This window comes from Onychostoma macrolepis, chromosome 22, assembly GCF_012432095.1.
Source record: "Onychostoma macrolepis isolate SWU-2019 chromosome 22, ASM1243209v1, whole genome shotgun sequence".
Classification (NCBI taxonomy): Eukaryota; Metazoa; Chordata; class Actinopteri; order Cypriniformes; family Cyprinidae; genus Onychostoma; species Onychostoma macrolepis.
Genome location: NC_081176.1, coordinates 13042854 through 13060688, shown reverse-complemented (window position 1 = coordinate 13060688; position 17835 = coordinate 13042854). Strand labels below are relative to the sequence as shown.

Below are 17835 nucleotides of genomic sequence, written 5' to 3'. Positions count from 1 at the left end.
TTTTTACCTTGGACTTTGTAATAAAATTTCTACTTTATCTTTAACAGCATTCAAGATGTTTTTAACATTTCAAAACACATTCTCATGTTGGCAGACAGATTACACTTTCACATGTGACCAACAATTCCACAACAAATATAAAATATCATAATGAAATAATATCAAAATTTGTAACTGACGGAGGTGACAGAACTGACGGTGTTGACACATCTAATGGTGGTGACGGAAACCTGAATTTGTAGTCTTTTTAACTATCAAATAGGCTACATTGAATCAATCAATTACTGTATTAAAGCAAACAGTATGTTATTGTTTATAAAGCTTTTATTCAAGAGTCACATTTAAGTATTTTGATATATTATTGGAACACAAAATCTGACAGTGGTGACATCTGACGGTGTTGACAAATTTGGCATTTCTTTCACAAAACAAATGGAGTTCATGTAGTAGCCATTTAGTTTTTTTCTGTTGATGCTAAATGCTAATGGAACCTGCTTCAGGAGAATAAAATGTTATAAAATATAAACATTTCAAATAATTTCCTCAGAAATTGGAAGATGGCCACTCTGGCTCCTCAGTCTTGGCCTTCCAAAAAAAAGATCTCGCCATGGCCTCCCGAGTCCCCGGATCCGCCCTGGAGGCCTCCCTTGTCACAGTCCTACACTGGCCTCCAGGGTGCCCGCCCCCCCGATATGTTACGTGTTTGCCCTTCTAGTTTCCTGTTTGCCCTTATTTGATTTTGTTCCGGTCTTTGTCATTAGTCAATCATCGTTTATTATCCCCACCTGATTTGTATTTATCTTTTTTGCTTCTTTGTTCCTTTTCCTTTATAAGTCCTCAGTTTCCCTTTAGTCCTTGTCTCAGCTTAATATTGTCTAATGGTGTTAGTGTGTTGAAGCTTATTAAAAGGATTTCTGTTTCATTACTCCTTCGTCGAGCACTCTTTCTCTACAACCACAGAACCGTAACACAGAGTTGACAAAACCCGACCTGGTTTAGATCAGGATCAGAATGCTCACAACAGTGATTTTACCACCTTGTTGTTGAGGAACATAATCACTGGGAAATTTACCGGTATATAAAAATCACGGAAAAGCGTTGGCAACAAGTTTATGTGTGTGCGCAGAGCAATCTGCGATCTCTCTCTCTCTCTCTCTCTCTCTCTCTCTCTCTCTCTCTGTGTGTGTGTGCACGCAAGTGATGTGTTAATGTGCATCAATTAAAGCAGTGCATTAATATAGAAAGGTGATTAAACTAACAGTTTGTCATGTAAGCTACACACAAATTAATATTAATGTTAATTAAAGACCAAGGCTATTAAATCCCTCCTAGAAACTACATGTTAAAATTAGGCTAGCACTCAACCATGAACACAAAAGCTACACAACACAAATGGCTTTTAATTGGTTTATTTCGTTAGCAGACTGAGCTGTTTTGTGAATTATCACAACCAGGTAGGCATTTACGTGACGAAGGCATAGCTATCTAGCAAACTGTAGGCTATACTAACTAACGGTAAAGACAGTAACTCGCGATTGAGTGGGCGAAACATTGATGCTAAAGCGCTCTAGTTATTAGATGTGTTCGACTTGAAGCAACGCTGCGCAGACGATCAGTGTATGATAAGCATGTAACGATTCACTGAACTCGCGATGCGATACGATTTTCTCACGATTTTTTGTACAAAATGAGATTTAAGAAAGATAAATTAAAAAGTTTCCTTTTATTATTTCATGCTGCACATTTCTTTCTGAAACTGAAATATCTTTGTCAAATAACAAAACTAAATTGAAATATTAAAACAAATCCCAAATCAAATAAATAATACAAATAAAATAAATATTTTTATATAAACAAACTAAGGCTTTGCCGGTGCTCTTTCCTAGCTTAGAATCTTTTTTTTTTTTTTACATGTTTTTTTTAAGAAATATCAGCATATCCACATTGTCTGGCACAAGCAGAGATCTCTGCACATTCACAATGTCCCCTGCTGATGAAAAAACCCTTTCACTAGGGACAGAGGTGGCTGGTGTGGAGAGATATGCTTTTGCTATACTGGATAGCAGTGGGTATAGCCTAGCATTCTCTTTCCACCACTTGAGTGGACAGCTATTGAGGGAAATGGATGTTTCAGCTCTGTACTTATTCATTTCTGCATCAATCTGACTGATGTGCTGTGCAACTGGTTTATCGAAAGTCCCTTCAAGGAGATCTTCCAATGCTGTTTTCTTGGAAGGAGGTTGTTTCAGCTCTGCTCCTGCTCTGTCTGTCTGGTCAAGAGGCTGCTCTGCTGCAGGGGGGTGACCACTGGAACCTTCTTTGCCCTCATCCTGCACAGAGGAATAGCAGAAATAAAAAGACTAAGTAAAATCTAAGTACAACATTGACAGGGGTTTCACATTGTTATAAAGGCAAGATTTTAATATCATTTGTTATAATTTGTATCATTAATACTCAGAGTTTACATGAACACATTTGGAAACACATTTAGAAAAATATGCCATAATAATAAACAAATTATTTAAAAAAATCTATTTAGAGAAAGAGTAAAATAAATACAATAGGCTACCTGGTTCTGCAACATCAGTACAGCTTTCTCCTTCAGTCTGTTGAATACATCATCGCGTTGGTCTTTCACTAGATGAGGCAGAGCCCGGAATCTGGGGTCTAATGCGGTGCACTCCAGCAGGTGGTTGTACTCTGAAGTGTATCTGTTGTAAAGGTTGTTCAGTATAGCTCTCTTTATGTTGCTCACATATGCTTTAAGGGCACAATGAGAGAAACAGTGGGGGTTTTTTTCGTCACACAGCACAGTGGTGGCCGTTTTGAGTGGCTTTAGAAGCTTCACCATGTCCTCCGCATCACGGATGTCTGAGCCATCCAAAGTATCGATGTCACGGACATTTCGTCGAACGCCGTTGCTCAGGAGAGTTGCTGCCACAGCCGCTTGCTGTTCGAGATAGCGTTCGATCATATCCAGACTGCTGTTCCAGCGCGTAGCGACATCGATGATTAACTTATGCGGTGGAAGCTCCAGTAGTATCTGTTTGGCTGCGAGCGCAGCTGTGGCTGTGGAGCTTCGGTGAAAGAAGGCAGCAATACGCCTCACTCTGCCCAACAAACGGCTCACGCGGGGCACACTCAAACCCGCTTGGCTGGCTAAGTTCAAAGTGTGGGCAAAACACCTGACATGGGGGGCCAGCCCAGCCTCTCTGACAGCAACATCCATATTCCTCGCGTTGTCCGTGACCACAGCAATTCCATGGTTGGCCTTTTGAAGCCCCCATTCACTCACAGCTGATTTTAAAACATCAGCAATATTAGCTCCGGTGTGTGTTTCGAACAATGGGCGAGTTTGAAGCACAAAATTAACCATCTCCCACTCACTGGTTATCACATGGGCTGTGACCGTAAGATAACTCTGGGTAGCCCTGGAGGTCCAGCCGTCGGTTGTAATTGATACACTATATGCTTTTCTGAGGGTCTCAATTACCTTAGATTTTGTTTCCCTGTAAAGCGCTGGCAAGACAGTCTGGCTAAAGTGGGGGCGTGATGGGATGGTGTATTTGGGCTCCAATTTGTTGACGAGTAGCCTAAATCCTTCATTTTCTACGACAGAAAACGGCCTCATATCTTTTGCCATGAAAACACCGATACACCTTGTGATCTCCTTGGCTCTCGCACTCGTCGCCGCGAGTGGGGCTGCAAATCTGCCGGTCAGTGTGGTTTGGCCCACTAACAGGTTTTTACGTGCAGACGGCGGTGACTGGAGCTTCTCACTGTGGTGACGGTTTGTATGCTGCATCATGTTTGTTGTGCTATTGGTGTATATTAACACCTTTGTGCAGTATCTGCACACAGTTTTTGTTTTGTCCGTTACCACCTTACCGCTTTCATTTTTAGTCTTCGGAAAGCCAAAATGCTGCCACACTTCCGATTTGAATGAGGTTGGGGCATCCTCAACATCAACGTCATCTACACTTGCCGCCGCCATTTTTGCTACTATTTAAAAAAAGCTACAGCTTGTTTGCTGCTATCGCGCCTGTAAAGCGAGGTCAAAATATAGGCTACTGCTTCAGCGCCCCCTGCTGTTTAAAACGTGTATCGCGATTCGTTTAACATCTCAACCGACACGAATCGTCACATATTTTCATCGATTTTCAACCGGCTCGGAGTGCATCATTACATCCCTAGTGTATGACATCAAAGTATTGCAAGAGCGATTTGAAAGCGGAGCCGTCTGCTCTCTACAGCTCTCACTGTACTTGATGTCACACACTGAGTGGTCTATGGCCGCACAGCGCTGCTTCAAGTTGAACACACCTCTTATAGTGTTAGAGGAGGGGCCATGCTCAGTGATTCCACTTCGTCATCAAGTCATGATTTTAGCCCTGCCCAAAAAATCCTGAACACGAAAATGGTGAAAAACTGTTTAAAGGGGTCATATGGGGCGATTTCAAGTTTTCCTTTCTCTTTGGAGTGTTACAAGCTGATTGTGCATAGTTAAGATCCCTGAAGTTGCAATGACTAAAGTCTAAAAACCAAAGAGATATTCTTTATCAAAGTTAAGACTCTGCCACGCCCCCCTAAAACGGCTCATTCAAACACGCCCCCACATGTCCACGTCACGATGTGGAAATATTTGCATAATGCAGCCCAAATGTTCACGCAAAGAAAGAAGGCGTGGTTTCAGTAACTGCAGTAGTGTTGATGCAGCTGTGTCAGGGAGACGCTGTGTGCTTCTATGTGAAAGCAAAAGCACTTTATTTGGCCTTCCGAAAGTAGATGCATTTAGGAATCATTAAGATTACTTACAACAGAACAGCAACGCATTTTATGGATGACCGTTTCGTGAACCTAGGAGAGGAGGTAATTCTAACTTTGCTATGACAATCTGGCGCTTCTGAATCAGCAACTGTAAGTATGTTTTGTTATTAGTTTCAGTATTTGCTATTGACTGTTCAAATGCGGAGTTTTGCGCATCGTGTATGTGAGAGAGACAGGGTCACATCACAGCACGTCAGCTATCTTAATCGCGGCTTGTGTGTGTGTGTGTGTGTGTGTGTGAGAGAGACAGAGAGCGAGAGAGAGCCACATCACAGTGGAGTCAGCTGTCTTAATTGCCTTTGTCTTTATTTTGAAAGATGAAGCTCGTGATTATGGAAAGGGGCGTTGCATTCCCGACGAGTGCTTGTGGTGTTTGGCCAATCACAATGCACTGTGCCAATTGGCCAATCAGAGCAGACTGCGCTTGTCGGAAGGAGGGACTTTGTAGAAAACAAAGCGTTTGAGAGAGGCGGGGCATGGAGAACCTACAATAATGTTCAGTATTTGAAAAATAATGTTTTTTGAACATTAAAGCATGTCAACATATTCTGTTACACCAAATACACAAAATAATGATCTTTAAAAAAGCATCATATGTGACCCCTTTAACGCTCTAACTCCACAATTAAGTACTACATAGTCTTTGTAATACGTTGCAGCAATGCATTTCTAACATTTATAATGTGGTTAAAAATTCTCAGAATTGACTTTACACAGACTTTATCAAATAATCTTTGAAACCCCTTTCCCAACAAACTGTGTGTAAAGTTGTACGTAGTGACCCCCACCTACAGCTAACTCCCAGGCAGGAAAGATTTACAACCAGGAAAGATTTACAACCAGGAATACAGAGCTTTCGCTCTAAACTCACTATTAATCAGTCCATAGGACAGACACATAAAGGCCATGACATAAAGGACTTCTCTCCATTGTCTGTTGTATTGTATCTTGTTTTATGATATTACTACTAGTCAACGTTACCATACATATATTGTGTCTCCTACTGAATAAATGCTCATTTAATGACTCGCACTTTGGTGTACATCACCTCCTCATAGAATGCAGCATGTGTTTGTTATATTAATCGGAGTATAAATGGACACAGACTGCCCAAACCATTCTAAACATGCTTGCAGACAAAGGGCCATAAAACCTCCCAACAGAAATTTCCTGCTTGGAAATGACAACTTTCTCATTGGTCAAGCCAACCCTGAGAGGTGTGACTTTTCCCAGACTTTATCCACACAAGTTCCTCTCTCTCTCTACGCTTACGGCAGTCTCTTCACCTTTGTCTATGGATTGCAGGCCAGCAGGCCCCAACTTACAGCCATATGCTCACTCTGGAAAGAGGACCCTCTCAACCACAACAGAGTCAAGTGTTTCTAATATTTCTGGCACTGATTAACAATGCTCTCCTGGATCAAATAAACCACTGGAAATATGTGGACGACATGACCATGGCCCAGAGGTGGACTTTTCATCAGCCCTGTACTCTCCAGCAAATGTTGAATGATCTTGGCATCTGGGAAGAGAAACATAAAACACAAAATAATGCAGTGTCTTACATGTTTCCCACATGAAACATATACCAGCTTGGCCATCACTTTCTATACATGAGAACACATTTAAAATCTGTGTCTCTGTTAAAGTTTTAGGGGTTATTATCCAGAATGATTTGAATTGGGATTGTCAAGTGTTGTTCTCAGCCAACAGAAAGCTCTCCGCTAGCTAAAAACATTTGTTCGAGATCAAGAATTGGTTATCATCTATTTAGGGGATATGCGGCCTGTGTTAGAGTATGCATTTCCTGTTTGGCACAGTTTGTTGACTACTGATCAAGTTAAAAGGTTGGAAAGTGTTAATGTGGATTAAACTTGTATTGGCATTTTATTGTAACTGCAAAATAATTCAGTGTTCCTTAATGATGAACGTACTTGTGTACCTGTAATGATGCTGAAAAAGTTAATAAGTCAATAAATAAATAAATGAATGGGCCTGTCCGAAATGGCACACTTGATATGCACTTGTGGCCTTGTGAACTTACAATGGCCGCCGCATGCGTGTGTCCATTAAGTTTACAAGACTGTAGGGTGTCCCATTTGTCATTTTCGGTTTTAGAAGGGTGCTCTCGAGCGCTCCCTTTGCAGTCGATATGTGCCCTTTAATGCACACTTTTCCTGAGTCCGCACTGGTGTGAGCTTCGCAGCAGACTTCTTCCCGACAATCAACACAGCATTATTTCACAAAAGTAAAAAAGTGCAGACTCGTAGGAAGACCTCAAGTGTTTAGGGTGCTATATGGTACAGGGCCAATAACACAGGCAACTTCAAGTAATTGCAATTCCAGTCCATTGAATGGTACTATCAAGACCTTTTTCAGAGACTCCATGAGACTGGTTCAACTGCAAAGGCAGTGCAAGTATCATGCAGTTTGCTAACTAGGTTAGTGTAAGCTGTGGACCCCTTGATTAACAAAGCGAATTATAAACTGATGTATCGTTTAATTAACTTGATTTAATTTCCCCTGCTTCTGTCTGGTTCTGTTCATCCACCTTCACTTCCCATGTATGTGTTCGTTTAGGCTAGTTCTGTGTTCATGATTTAGTACATAACATTTTGTGTACAATACATTTGACTTCTCTGGTTCTGATTCTGACACAAATATTATAATTACCACAAATTATGATTAATTATTAATATTTCCCCTTTGAGCTAATTTGCTAACCCTTTCTTACTTTCATTTTAGAGCTAATGGAAGACAGTATGGAGAGTGAAGAACTGAGTGAGGCAGAGGAGAAACATCATCATGCCAAAACTAGTGAGAAATCTTTGAGTCGCTCACAGACTAAAAGTAATTTATTGAAAAGAAGAGCCAAAAAGCCTTTCACCTGCTCTGAGTGTGGGAAGAGTTACACAGTAAAAGGAACCCTGGCAATACACATGAGAATACACACTGGAAAGAATCTGCACACGTGTGATCAATGTGGAAAGAGTTTTCCAATAAAAGCATACCTTAAGGATCACATGAGAATCCACACTGGAGAGAAGCCGTACTCATGTGATCAGTGCGGGAAGAGTTTTACAATGAAAGGAACCCTTAAGGATCACATGAGAGTTCACACTGGAGAGAAGCTGTACTCATGTGATCAGTGTGGGAAGAGTTTTGCATACAAACACAGTCTTAAAAGTCACACGAGAGCTCATAGTGGAGAGAAGCCGTACACATGTGATCAATGTGGGAATAGTTTCACAAGTAAAAGATCTCTTAATGAACACATGACAATCCACACTGGAGTGAGACCGCACACATGTGATCAATGTGGGATGAGTTTCAGACAAAAAGCAGCCCTTAGGGAACACATGACCATCCACACTGGAGTGAAGCCATTCACATGTGATCAGTGTGGGAAGAGTTTCAGAAAGTCATGCACTTTTAAAGTACACCTGCGTCGTCATTCTGGAGAAAGACCATTTACCTGTGATCAGTGCGGTAAGAAATTTTTTAGGTCAGATGCACTGAAGGACCACCTGAAAGTTCATACAAAGGAGAAGCCTCACATGTGTTCTTTGTGTGGAAGGAGTTTTAGTCAGTTGGGTACTTTAAAAATACATCAGAAAAGACACAACAGTGTGAAGGAGCATTTGTGCTTTGATTGTGGGAAGACTTTTGTTAGAGATGCTGAACTGAAACTGCACCAGAGCACTCACACTGGAGAAAAACCTTACAAGTGTTCTCACTGTGACAAGAGATTCAGATGGTCAGATTATCTGAAAAAACATGAGAGGATCCACACCGGAGAAAAACCTTTCAAGTGTTCTCACTGTGATAAGAGATTCAAATGGTCAGAATATCTGAAAAAACATGAGAGGATCCACACCGGGGAGAAACCGTATCACTGCAGTCAATGTGGGAAGAGTTTCACTCTGTCATCATCTTTACTCAGTCATACAAAAAACAAATGTCTGAAATCATGAACTCATATCTGAATTCTTCTTTGAATCCAGCACATTTAATCGCGGCACTGTATCCTCACCAAACATGACCCAATAAAACAAGCAATAAAATCGATCTCTTCTATATAAATCTGAAACTAACCAGCAACAAGCAGCGACAGAACAACAAAACATAATCTGGGGGCTGTTTCATAAAAGACGCTAAAAAAAAGTGGGGATTAAAATCCAAAACCTTTCTTGAAATAACCTATCAATAACGTTCAACGAGTCAAGATAATTTTGATGTGCACGCTTATTCTTAAGCAGCCCTTAATGTCGATCATGGATCAATCGATCCACCATGACAAACAGTGAATATGTTTGTGCTGTTTAATGCATTTGAGACGTTGTGATTTCCACAGTGCATAATGGACATTTCGCAGTTATATTCTTCATCTGTAAATGTTAGAAAGTCATGCAAATATATCCATTTTGCTGTCAGGAGTGGGTGCAGGCTGTGACGAGAAGCTCCTCCGCATGCACTCTAAACAGACAGAACACGATAGAATAATAGCGCAATAATTTTGAGTAAAATATACATTTTGTTAAAATATTTGTTGTTGGACATTTAATGTGACAAATGTAGTATTTTAGTCCTACATATAAGGATGATAGCAGTAACTGTAAATCAAATGTAAGCTGGCTAATACAGCCCTAATTACTCAAATGAGTTCATGTATATTCCTCCTATCACTTAAAATGTTTTCTATTATTTATTTTAATTTTAATTGAGTGATTTTAACTTTTAATTTAGTGTTTTTAATGCTTTAAAGAGCAAATTTAGATTGGTAATTAAAAGGTAAAAAAAGGTAATAAAATTTTGGCCACAATATATTAAATATTAGTTATAGCCTATATTTTTATTTATTTGATCTATTTCAGTTGCATTTTCTTTATACTTTAAGTCAATTTATTGTATTTGAGAGAGTCAGTGGTAATATTAATGCATTCCTATTGGTCAGTGTTAGAGGAGCTCAGTTTAGCCTGACAGTTATGCTACATTCACGCGCTATCGGAATTATAGTCAATACGAGCTTCCTAGTCGGAAATTGGACATGAACGGCCTTAGAGAGGCCTTATATGGCCAATTTCCGACTAGGAAACTCGTATTTACGATAATTCCGATAGCACGTGAATGTAGCATTAGCCTGCTCCAGACCAGGGCTGCGTTCAGCCCCGACAAAACGGTGCAAAATGTTTATTAAACGGAAACGGTGGTGCGTTGAACACCCTGTTCTGATGAAGCAAGTGTTGCAACTATGGCAGCTGAGAAGGCCATTCTTTGTGTTCTTTTTAAAGAATTCCTGTAGTGTGTTTTGGGACATATTCCATTAGGATTTATTGGTTTTAACAAGCCACCAATAGAAAGTGACCAATTACCAGTAGAGACCAACAGGGTCCATTACAGTTTCCATTAAAACCAATACAAGTCCCATTATAACCAGTAAAACCATTACTAATTTTGTGATGGTGTCTATTGTTTTTTTCAACATTACATGTTATTACAAATCCCTGCAAAGGGAGCCAAAGGTCTGGTAATTGCTGCTGTTATACTTACAGGATGATCATATCCTTGTTTAATAGGCTATTGACCAAACATTTAATTCAAATATCCACTTAATCTTTAATTCTTGGCCACCTTTTTGTTATAACTGACACAACCTCTATAATTTCAACAAAGAAAAAAAACAAAAAAACATGTGGACATCACAACCCTAGCAAAAATTAACCATGGTTTTCGTAGTAAAACTGCTTAATTTTCTGAATGCTTGAGACCATAAAACTGTCTAGAGCTAGAATTGTAATTTGTAAATAGTACAATTTAATTACAATTTATTTATTTAGAATCGGAATCAGAATGAGCTTTTATTATTGCCAGGTATGTTTACACATACAAGGAATTTGTTTTCGTGACAGAAGCTTCCACAGTTTAACAGAATGACAGCGACAGAACAAAAAACACAGATAATAAAACAAAGAATTAAAAAATAGAACAAGTAAATAAGGAATAAAAATATACAAATTGACAATTGTATGTACAGATATATAACAATAGACAGTTGTATGTACAGGTATATTATGAGCAAATTGAATTGTAGACTTAAGTATGTGTGTATAAATAGTGTGTGTTCCACAATTATTGTCAGGTGTTCATGAGATGGATTTCCTGAGCGAAGAAACTGTTCCTGTGCTGGCCATTCTGGTGCTCAGAGCTCTGTAGCGTCGACCAGATAAGTACAGTTCTTGGAGAGTGGGGAGGGTTGTACCAATGATTCGCTCAGCAGTCCGGACCACCCTCTGTAGTCTTCTGAGGTCAGATTTGGTAGCTGAGCTGAACCAGACAGTTATTGAAGTGCAGAGGACGGATTCAATGATGGCGGAGTAGAACTGTTTCAGCAGCTCCTGTGGCAGGTTGAATTTCCTCAGCTGGCGAAGGAAGTACAACCTCTGCTGGGCCTTTTTAACAATGGAGTCTATGTGAATGTCCCACTTCAGGTCCTGAGAAATTGTGGTGCCCAGGAACCTGAATGACTCCACTGTCGTCACAGTGCTGTTCATGATGGTGAGTGGGGGGAGTGCAGAGGGGTTTCTCCTGAAGTCCACGATCATCTCCACTGTCTTGAGCGTGTTGAGCTCCAGGTTGTTAAGACTGCACCAGACAGCCAGCTCTTTAACCTCCTGTCTGTAGGCAGACTCGTCACCATCCTTAATTTGGCCGATCAGTGTGGTGTCATCTGCAAACTTCAGGAGCTTGACAGAGGGGTCTTTAGATGTGCAGTCATTGGTGTACAGGGACAATAGCAGTGGGGAGAGTAAGCCAGGTTTCCATGAAACACAGAGCAGCAGAGTGTGAGAAATCCTTATTTGTCCGGCAGAGCAGAAGGAGTTTGTTCCGTTTTGTTGGGTAGAGAGCGGAGATTCGCCAGATGGATGCTAGGCAGTGCTGTCCGAAATACGCGCTATCTGAGCTTCACGAGCGCGCCGGCTCACTTCCCCTGTCTGCGCGTACTGAAGCGTCTGAACAGTGCTGCTGCTCCCCCGACTACAATGTCCAGCAAAACATCCGAATAATCAAAAACTGGTTAAATATCGGGTGGTGTGTACTGCCGAATGTACAGCAATATGTCTCTGGTGAAACTGATTGCAGGGATATAACTAAAGACAGGACAAACTAACAAAATCATAAAAACAACTGCGGATGATGCCACAGAGGTTGCCATAAGCGGCACCATCTTGGATCTTGCATCTTGGATTTATTTACTTTTATATTTTATTAAAGTTCTATTTTGACCCCTATAGTAGGTGTTTTTTTTTTTTTTTACTTCCATAGAGGGGGCACAACAATACAATCCTGCTTAGGGCACCCGTTTCGCCAGCAGCAGCACTGTGTGCTATGATATTGTAATATTTACCGTTATATAATCAGAGGAGCATAGAAATGTTTATGAAAGTGTCACTCCACAATACAATAGCGAAGTAGTATTTTTATGTTACATTAATCAGTGTCTAGCACACCTTCCTAAGGAAAGGATATGGACCAGAAGACATTGCAATTGCTATATGATATTTAGACAGACTTAAAGAACTTCCAGATATATACGTTCTCTTAAATACTTGTTTATTTCAGTTATTTTGCCTTTAATGTAAATAAACGTGCAAACAATATACTTGCTCTTGTGAATTTATTTTGATGTTAATTACATTTACTTACAAATTCATCATCATCATGTTGATATGCTATGCTACTATAAAACTCTTAATATACTCTAATATCTTCAATTGTTGCGTATACCGAGCTGCAGCGGACTCATTTGTAAACGACTTCACTTGGACCCATTGTGCGAGCTGTCTCTTCAACACTGCATGGTTTATATACATGTTGCTGCTGATTGGGCTGACATTTTAGACACACCCACCAAACAATAGAAAACGTATTTCAAACCCCATTGCACACCGTTTCCAGGAAACATGTCGTTCAACCCGGAAACCGTAGCAAAACATTGGGCACCTGTCTGAGCTTGAACATGCCCCATGTTAGTTTCCCAGCATAAGTTGTCATGGTGTCTGAGCTTGAGCTATAGTAAATTTGCTTTCTGAAACCAAATCAAGCGACAACAAGTCAGACTAAGTGAAATAAGCCTGGCTTATTTGGTAAACTTGTTTTATGAAACAGTCCCCTGAAGCTGTTGCAGTGAGATTCAGATCAACTCTAGGTTGGAGTTTCTCCAAACAATATCCAAGAAGTTTTATTTCTGTATGAGTTTACTTCATGATATAACTCAAATCATGATGCTTTATTATGATTTTTGCATTTTGTTATGTATAATTTTCTTAAAAGATTGAAGCAGAGAGGATTCCAATGCTTTATCACCTTCCCTTTGCCACCTTATTTTATCCTTTTAGTCCATGTTTAATTACCATTTGTTAATCAATATTACCTTTTGATTAAGTGATTAAAATAAGTGTAGAATAGTCTTAGCATGCTTTTTTTTTTAATGCTCTTGTTCCTACGAAAAATTATGTACAGTATTTATCACTCTTAGTTCATTTACTCTCCTTCATGAAGCAAAGTAAAGCATATTTTTGTACACGTAAATGTTCGTTTTCTGTGTTCATATCAGCACGATTCAGCAGAAAAATAAAAAGAATTTGGAATAAAGACAAAGCAGTTTGACTTATTGTGCAGTCCTTTCTGTTGATTTTGTTTAATATGATATTTTATAGATGTTTTGTTGTGATATTCTACAAAACAAGCTTTAAAAAAACTTTTTTCTTATGCTGAAAATTGCATCACTTACTGTGAAATTTATTGTAAAGTTTTAAGGTAGCCTACATCACCAGTGTAAGCTTCAAGGTGAATACTTCTACATCACTCTTGTCAATGTAGTCCATAGTTACAACAAAAATCTTGACTTGACTAGTGATTATTTTGGGAAAAACAGTAGGGGGCATTTTACGCCACTCTTTTCTTTGAAGCTTAACAGGGAAAAACCTCCTACTCCCCTACTTTTCCTCTTTTGCTTTAATATATTGTATATAATGTGATGTGAAATCTATAATCCGAGTGTTTGTTTGTAAAACTGTCAGTTATGACTGCCTTTCAACAAGTGAATTAGTAACACTTTACAATAAGTATCCATTAGTTACTGTACTAACAAACATGAACGAACAATGAACAATACATTCATTACAGTATTTATTAATCTTTGTTAATGTTAGTTAATGAAAATACAGTAATTCATTGTTAGTTCATGTTAATTCAGTGCTTTAATGTTGATTTTAATAATGCTTTAGTAAATGTTGAAATTAACATTAACTAATAAATGTTGTAGAAGTATTTCTTAGTTCATGTTAACTAAAGTAGTTAACTAATATTAACTAATGAAGCTTAGTTTGCGTGTGATCACATCCAGCTCCGATTAGTAGCGTAAAGTAATTTCCGCCTGCATGAACAGACACCAATTTTGTGAAGAAAATTAAACTAATTTAGTTGGACGAGAATTCATTGAAATTTTTATATTATATTATAGGAATTTTAATAATGTATGTAGAAAAAGCAGGAATTGATCAGTGCTATAATGCATTGTGACATACTTTGCCTTTCATTTTCTCCAGAATTCAATAGTAAAACCCAGTGAAAGTTGACCTAGACAGAGTCTTGGGCATTCTGAAGAAGAATTAATTGAAACTGTCATATTAACTCTGAAGGAATTTTAATAATGCATGTAAAAAAAAGCAGGAATTGATCAGTGTGCATTGTGACAGCCTTTCATTTTCTCCAAAATTCTACAGTAAAACCCAGCCAGTAAGTAGGGAAGTGTTTTATTTCTTTTAGGAAAAAAAAAAAAATACTAGGTGTTCTCATTATAACATTCAGTTGTGGATACAACAAAACCACACTTTTATAACGCAATTCCTCATGTGCATTTACACAGCAGAATAAACCACACACTTTAACCTCAGACCCCCTAATTTAGGCTAATGACCTCAATAACTCAATAAATTCACATCACAATTCAGTAAATAACGTCTTTAAATCTTCTATGAAATGTTGAACTGAAATAAGATTATCTTCATACACGAAGAGACTGTTCAACCAGTTCTAAAAAATAAAACACATTTAAAGAGGTTTTTCTCAGCACATTTAAGCAGAAGTTAATTTACATTTACATTAACAGTATATTTATACAGTATAAGTGTAAATTTATCTAAAAATGAGGAAGTAGATGAACAGAAAATAAAAAGTCATCATGAATTTGAACTAAAATCTGTTGTATTGAATGTGAAATCAGTGCTGAACGAGGAGTGATGATCAGTGACCTCTCATCTAGAGGATCTGAGTGCTTTTCCCATCTACATACATAAAAACAATTTGGTTATGTGCGGTTTGTCATTATGAATCATTTTGTTAGATGAGATGAAGGACAGACTGATCCTCTCATTTGTTTTTGTTGCACAGATGAAACGCAACAGCACAAATCACCAGAATCACAGCTGATAGAGAAATCAGCACAAACAGAAGACGAAATGCTGGCGAAGAGCCTGAGATAATGAGAAAACATGATAAACTCAATACATAAAACTAGAAATATATAATGTTTTCATCTCACTTAATAGTGCGTTTATGGTCATTAAAACACAAGAGATTGAACAATATACCTGCACACGTGTGTGAGAGCTGACTGATGTCCAGATGTTTGGTCTGGTTGCTGATGGGATTGTTGATCACACAGCTGTAGGTGTTTTTCTCCTGATATTCCACCTCCAGAGGAAGAGAGAGACTGATGCTGAGATCAGACACACTGATGCTGGACAATAAACTGTTTCCTTTGAACCAGGAGAGAGTCACATGACTCACATTCACAGCAGGACACATCTGGACACTGAAGATCCTGATTATGAACAGTTTGGAGAGTTGCTGGTGGTGACGGGTATGGGCAGAGCAGCTCGAAAACATGAAAAAAAATATTAATTATGAAGCCTCTTAAGTTTCTCCATCGTTGCAGGTTGATAAGAGTAAAACACGCCCAGATTTACCTAAATAAGTTCAACAAGATATGAAGACAACATGAACAGGTCTCTCTCACTTCCTAAACAGTAAAACATTATAACCAGATGAATTAGGGGACAAACCCTAAGATGTCACAGTGATCTTGTTTTAATATCTTAAATGAGTTTATTATTATCACAGACAGTGATAATCACATGCAGATGATGTTCAGCAAGACTTCTGAACTTCAGTTATTCGATTTACTCACCATAGACAGCAACACTGAATCTCTTGTATGAAATTCCTCTGTTGCTGAAGATCTGTAGTTTATAAAGTCCAGAGTGTTCAGTTCTGATGTTTCTGATGGTCACAGATCCAGTTTGACTGTCCATCTGCAGTCTGTCTCCAAATGTCTCATTGCTGTCATACATATCAATGACCTGCTTATGGATTTCAGCTATACGAGTCTCTTTAGGTCCAAACATCCACAGTATCTGATCATCTCTCTGTACTTCAGTAACATCAGTGTTTTTAGAGTGACAGAATCTCCCTCAGTTACTGATACTGACTTCATTATAGCCTATCTTTATCAGCACCAAACACAACTGGAGATGGTTTAAATTTTGAAGATTGTACAGAAGTATTTATACAGAGGTGACACAAAAATAAACTCTGTTTCAGTAAACACCCAACATACATAATTTCCTATTTACTCACCACACAAGCCAAACAGGAACACAGTGCACAGACTTGAGAAAGCCAAGACAAGACACGACACTTTACTGAACTTCAAAAGAAAACTCGTTATTAGAGCACATTTAAGCTGTGAGCTGATATTTTACTCACTGATATTTTCATTACGTTTTTTTTTTTTTTTTTTTGGATGTGAAAAGAAACCAAAACATTTCCACACACACTCTTGCTTTAACTACATATCCAACTGAGCTCAGAGCGCAAGTCACCAAAAAGACAGCTGAAGACTGGTGGTCAGTAGTAGGGAGACCTCTACTGGTGAAAATGAGTTATTGGTTGTTTATGTGAACAGTCAGGAGAGGAGAGGCTCAATCATTTTTGCACAGATTTATAATGCTGAAAGGACTTCTTTTTTTTTTTTAATGCAAACACTATATTGTTTATTATGGTGTTTGTATTTAGTATGTTTGTATTTGGTAGTTTATTTAGTAGCACTGATGATCTGTCAGTGCCACAACTCAAGATCAAGTGGATTAGCTACTTACGCATTTCTACTTTAACTTCTATAAGTTTGGCACTGATGGCCTCGTGGGCAGCGCATGTAGTGACGTCCCGAGTTTGAATCCCGGCTCGCGGACGTTTCCCGATCCCACCTCCCTCTCTCTCACCCACTTCACTTCCTGTTGACCTACTGTCTTATCTAAATTTTAAAAAGGCATAAAACGGTAAAAATTAATCTTAAAAAAAAAAAAAAAAATTCTATAAGTTAAAAGTTGGAAAATTGTGTTTTACAGATGTCAGAGTCGATAAGAGAGTTTTAGTGATGCTGGGAGAATCTGTCACATTTTACCCTGATTCTACTGAACTACAAATCCTCAGTCTCGCTGAAATCAATGAAGAGAAAATTAAGAAATATGATGAGATTTATAGACAGATTACAAGTCAGTTGCTTCGGACGCAGTCATCACGAGAACGGGAAATGAAAAGGAGAAGAGCACCTGTGATTTCGACTGTCAGTGTGTTTTGGTACAACATTGCAAAGAAATTTAGGAAGGAAATATTTTGGTTTCACTTTATTTTGATGGTCCCTTTAACACATTCTATTGACTGTAAGTAATGTTGCACCTACATTTCTACTGACTCTCATTAGAGTGTTAGTAGTGTATTAGTTGACTGGTAGGGTTAGGGTTAGATTAAGTTGACACGTTCTTGCAAAGTTACTTATAGTCAGTAGAATATCTGTTGGGAGACCAACACAATAAGGAGTTAGTAGATATGAAGCAGACAGTCTACTAATACTCTTATGAGAGTTTGTTGATATGTAGTTGCAAC

The 17835-nt window shown here is 38.7% G+C and overlaps 2 pseudogenes; one reads left to right on the top strand and one right to left on the bottom strand.

The window, feature by feature from the left end:
- The window catches only part of LOC131530993 (oocyte zinc finger protein XlCOF6-like), a 113870-nt pseudogene that overhangs the window by 15480 nt on the left and 80555 nt on the right, over positions 1-17835 (top strand).
- LOC131530918 (SLAM family member 5-like) lies at positions 14468-17808 on the bottom strand (annotated as a pseudogene).